Genomic DNA, 5,925 nt, shown 5'->3' with positions numbered 1-5,925 from the left:
TTTTATTTACCTCCAACAGTGAAAAGAAATGTACGAAAGATTGAGAAAATTCGTGTTAGAATTATTAATCTTACTTTTTCGGTCATATTTAATATATATATATATATATATATATATATATATATATATATATATATATATATATATATATATATATATATATATATATATATATATATATATGTCGTACCTAGTAGCCAGAACGCACTTCTCAGCCTACTATGCAAAGCCCAATTTGCCTAATAAGCCAAGTTTTCATGAATTAATTGTTTTTCGACTACCTAACGTACCTTACCTAACCTAACCTAACTTTTTCGGCTACCTAACCAAACCTAACCTATAAAGATAGGTTAGGTTAGGTTAGGTAGGGTTGGTTAGGTTCGGTCATATATCTACGTTAATTTTAACACCAATAAAAAAAAATTGACCTCATACATAATGAAATGGGTAGCTTTATCATTTCATAAGAAAAAAATTAGAGAAAATATATTAATTCAGGAAAACTTGGCTTATTAGGCAAATCGGGCCTTGCATAGTAGGCCGAGAAGTGCGTTCTGGCTACTAGGTACGACATATATATATATATATATATATATATATATATATATATATATATATATATATATATATATATATATATATATATATATACCTTCTGAAGATGTATTTAATATACGAAAGTACTTAAGGAAATTCCTGTTTCATTTTCCCCCGTGGTCTGACATTGTCACATTCTTAATCACGTGTTTATTTTCGTGATATACACACACACACACATATATATATATATATATATATATATATATATATATATATATATATATATATATATATATATATATATATATATATATATATATATATATATATATATATATATATATATATGCGAACAAGCCTGAATGGTCCCCAGGACTATATGCAACTGAAAACTCACACCCCAGAAGTGACTCGAACCCATACTGCCAGGAGCACTCTGCTGGCGTACAGGATCCCTTAACCGCTTGACCAACACGACCGGACAAAAGAGGATGGTAGCCGAGGCTATTTCCATCCCCCCGCCGGCACTCGGTTGGTAATCTTGGGCATGTGTGTGTAAACAAGGGCCACTTGGAGGTAGGCCCACCCCAGTACCCTCTAGTGTGTGTATTCTTTCAAATAGTGTAACGTACTCAGGTAACTAGTGCCCAGACACAGAAACTAGACGCCTCTACTGTATGATAACTAGTGGGAAAATGCAAGTAATGTAATCTAACAAGTGAACAAAACAAATTAAGAGTGCGACACGTGGTAGCAACAGTGGCCGTCCATACAGCCTCTTCCAGGCCTATCTCAAGTTGGTAAACACCCACGGTCAACACCCACGGCCAGCTCCCACGGCCAGCACCCGCGGTCAACTCCCCCACCGGTCAACACCACACCTTGTAAGACCATCACCACTGAACAGAAGTGTTCAAAAAAATGGCTTTGATAAAAACGTGCATAGAATGCAACATGAAGGTAGATTACCAACAGAGCTTTCAATGCCAACTCTGTTCAGCAGCCATACACAAAAAATGTGCCAACATGACTAACAATTCAAGGAGAAATGGTCCCAGTGACCACTCTGTGTACTGGCTCTGCAAAAAGGATGATGTAACTTTTTTGAAATTGATGGAAATCCTGGATAAAACTCCCGCCGAAAACAGAGAATTACTAATTAATGCCTGCATAGCAATTTCTAATGTCTTCAAACAAACTGTACATGACACCAAGGTACAACCAGCTGTAGCACAGAGCTCTGTGGCAGCGGCGCCTGAGCAGGGCGCGGAGTCGGGGATGCCTGAGCAGGGCACGGAGTCGGGGATGCCTGAGCAGGGCGCGGAGTCGGGGATGCCTGAGCAGGGCACGGAGTCGGGGATGCCTGAGCAGGGCGCGGAGTCGGGGATGCCTGAGCAGGGCACGGAGTCGGGGACCCCTGAGCAGTGCGCGGTGTCGCAGGCACCGGAGCAGAGCGCGGTGTCACAGGCACCGGAGCAGAGCACAGTGTCGGGGGCGCCGCAGCAGAGTGCGGTCCCTGGCAGAGGGAAACAAACAAAACAAGGCCCCAAAATCTGTTGGTATTACAGATGGGCTACCTGTAAGCATGGGGAATCGGGAAGAATAAATGGAACATGTACACACAATCACCCTAGAAAGTGCAGAAACCTCCTCAATACAGGTAAATGTACCAAAAGCTGTGAATTCTTTCACCCAGAAATTTGCAAGAACTCTTTGGACAGGAAAGAGTGCTTCAATGCTGTAAGTCCAGCTTTTCATATAAGAGGTACCAGGCGAATAAAACCGACAGACTACCACTATGAAAACAGCCACTACTCCATCAACCGGGATAATTTTTTAGCAAGAGGAGGAGGAGAAGAATGGCTAAAAATGACCAGACTCTACCACCAACTCGGTCAAATGCTAGAGAGGACGCAAACACAGTGGCCTCCTTACCAGAGCCTCAGATATTAACACCAATTAAAGCATCCAGCACTTCCACTAACACGATAACATCATTTATATTTGCCAACATCCAGGGTATAAAAACACGCAAATCCAACAAAGTTCATTTTATAGATGGTCTCCTTCATGAGGCAAATGCAGTGTTTGCAGCCCTAACGGAAACTCACACAAAGGACTACCTTGATGGTGAAATATGGATCCCAGAATACAATCTCTTCAGATGTGATAGGAAACACCGGCTTCAGGGTGGGGTCAGCCTCTACATCAAAGACACACTCATCTGTACTGAGCTGCTAAACACCTCAAATGATATGGTGGAAGTGCTGATAGTCAAAATAGAGATCCTAAATGTAGTTGTTGTCCTTGTATATAAGTCACCGGAGGCAAACCCTCAGCAGTTTAAAGACCAACTAATGAAAATAGAGCACTGCTTGGAAAACCTCACAAATCCAGCTCCGAACATCATCCTGCTTGGGGACTTCAACCTACGGCACCTGAAATGGAAGCACCTGGCTAATACAGTAATATCAGAAAGAATACCAGGAAGTAGCCTAAATGAGCAGGCACATGCAAATGACCTGCTACGGATGTGCGATAGGTTTGCCTTAAACCAGCAAATAGTAGAACCAACTAGGAAGGAGAACACGCTGGACCTCATTTTCACTAATAATGATGAGTTGATCGGGAACATAATGATTACAAATACCTGTTACTCAGATCACAACTTAATTGAGGTACTGACAACCATGGGGAATGGACCTCCAAAACCAGTCCAGATTCCCGGTGGAGGAGATTTCAGCAAATTCAACTTCAATAATAAACGGATAAACTGGGAGCAAATAAACCAGGACTTCACAGAAATAAACTGGGAAGAACAGCTAGGAAATGCAAACTTGAACCAGTGCCTGGAAAAAATAAGCTCAGTAGCACTAGAAATATGTTCAAACCGCATACCCCTAAGAAAAAAGAGAAAGAGATGCAGATTGGAACGGGAACGTCGTTCCTTATATAGGCGAAGAAAACGAATCGCGGAACAACTTGAGAGTCGCACCCTATCTCAAGAACGGCGAAGAAGGTTAGGTAGAGAAATAGAAACAATTGAACTCAAGCTACAAGAATTATACAAAACCCAGGAGAGGCAAAGAGAGCAAAAGGCCATCAGTGAAATAGAGAGAAATCCGAAATATTTTTTCTCCTATGCAAAATCAAGATCAAAAACCACATCTAGTATCGGGCCCCTGCGAAAGGGAGATGGAACTTTCACAGATGACAACAAAGAAATGAGCGAGTTACTGAGGAAGCAGTACGACTCTGTTTTCAGTGAGCCATTAAATGCACTAAAGATTGATAACCCAAATGAATTTTTCATGGATATGATACCAACATCAAATCACATATCAGACGTCGCCCTATCCCCACTAGATTTTGAAGAAGCCATAAACAGTATGCCTATGCACTCTGCACCAGGCCCGGATTCTTGGAACTCCATATTCATCAAGAACTGTAAAAAACCACTATCGCAGGCCCTTCACATTCTGTGGAGACAAAGCCTAGATACTGGCGTTATCCCTGACATACTAAAAACAGCAGAGATAGCACCACTCCATAAAGGAGGAAATAAGGCAGAGGCAAAAAATTACAGACCGATAGCACTAACATCGCACATCATAAAAATTTTTGAGAGAGTGCTAAGAAGTAAGATCACAAAATACATGGAATCACAGCATCTCCATAACCCCGGACAACATGGTTTCAGAACAGGGCGCTCTTGCCTGTCGCAGTTGCTGGACCACTATGATATGGCATTAGATGCTATGGAAGACAAACAAAATGCTGATGTAATTTACACAGATTTCGCAAAAGCTTTTGATAAATGTGACCATGGTGTTATTGCACATAAAATGCGTTCAAAAGGAATTACCGGGAAAATAGGCAGATGGATCTACAATTTCCTGACTGACAGAACCCAATGTGTAATAGTCAACAAAATAAAATCCAGCCCATCAACCGTGAAGAGCTCAGTCCCCCAGGGTACTGTGCTTGCTCCAGTACTTTTTCTCATCCTCATATCGGACATAGACCAGAACACAACCTATAGCACTGTATCATCCTTTGCAGATGACACTAGGATTTTCATGAGAGTTGGCAACATAGAGGACACGGCAAACCTCCAATCAGATGTAGATCAGGTCTTTCTATGGGCTACAGAAAATAATATGGTATTCAACGAGGATAAGTTTCAGCTCATGCGCTACGGAAAAATTGAAAACATAAAAACAGGAACCACGTACAAAACGCAGGCAAATCATAACATAGAACGAAAAGGCAATGTAAAGGACCTGGGTGTACTCATGTCGGAAGACCTTACCTTTAAAGAACACAATAAAGTAGCCGTCACAACTGCAAGAAAAATGACAGGTTGGATAACAAGAACTTTTCACACTAGAGATGCTATACCGATGATGATACTTTTCAAAACGCTTGTGCTATCTAGAGTGGAGTACTGCTGCACAATGACAGCCCCTTTCAAAGCTGGAGAAATTGCTGACCTAGAGAGCGTGCAGAGATCCTTTACTGCTAGAATCCACTCAGTAAAACATCTAAATTACTGGGACCGACTAAAGAGCCTAAATCTGTACTCCCTTGAGCGCAGGCGGGAGAGATACATAATAATTTACACGTGGAAAATAATTGAGGGGCTGGTCCCAAACCTGCACACAGAAATAACACCACATGAGACCAGAAGACATGGCAGGATGTGCAGAATACCCCCGTTGAAAAGCAGAGGTGCAACAGGTACTCTGAGAGAGAACTCTATCAATATCAGAGGCCCGAGACTGTTCAACACGCTTCCACTACACATAAGGGGCATAACTGGCAAACCCCTCACAGTGTTCAAGAGAGAACTGGATAAGCACCTCCAAAGGATACCTGATCAACCAGGCTGTGACTCATACGTCAGGCTGCGAGCAGCCGCGTCTAACAGCTTGGTTGATCAGTCCAGCAACCAGGAGGCCTGGTCGACGACCGGGCCGCGGGGACACTAAGCCCCGGAAGCACCTCAAGGTAGCCTCAAGGTAGGTAGGTATGGTATTTTATCAAATCACCTCATTCTTTGGGGCACACGTGAGGAACACAAATGCGAACAAGCCTGAATGGTCCCCAGGACTATATGCAACTGAAAACTCACACCCCAGAAGTGACTCGAACTCATACTGCCAGGAGCACTCTGCTGGCGTACAGGATCCCTTAACCGCTCGACCAACACGACCAGACAAAAGAGGATGGTAGCCGAGGCTATTTCCATCCCCCCCCCCCCCGCCAGCACTCGGTTGTAATCTTGGGCATGGTATTTTATCATCCTCTTTTGTCCAGTCGAACCACCATTTACCCCTCACTCATTATTACAGCTGCTATAATTATGGAAGCATCAACTCAAAT

The sequence above is a fragment of the Procambarus clarkii genome, chromosome 10 (genome assembly GCF_040958095.1).
Source record: "Procambarus clarkii isolate CNS0578487 chromosome 10, FALCON_Pclarkii_2.0, whole genome shotgun sequence".
In the NCBI taxonomy this organism is placed as follows: Eukaryota; Metazoa; Arthropoda; class Malacostraca; order Decapoda; family Cambaridae; genus Procambarus; species Procambarus clarkii.
This window is presented reverse-complemented; position numbering follows the sequence as displayed.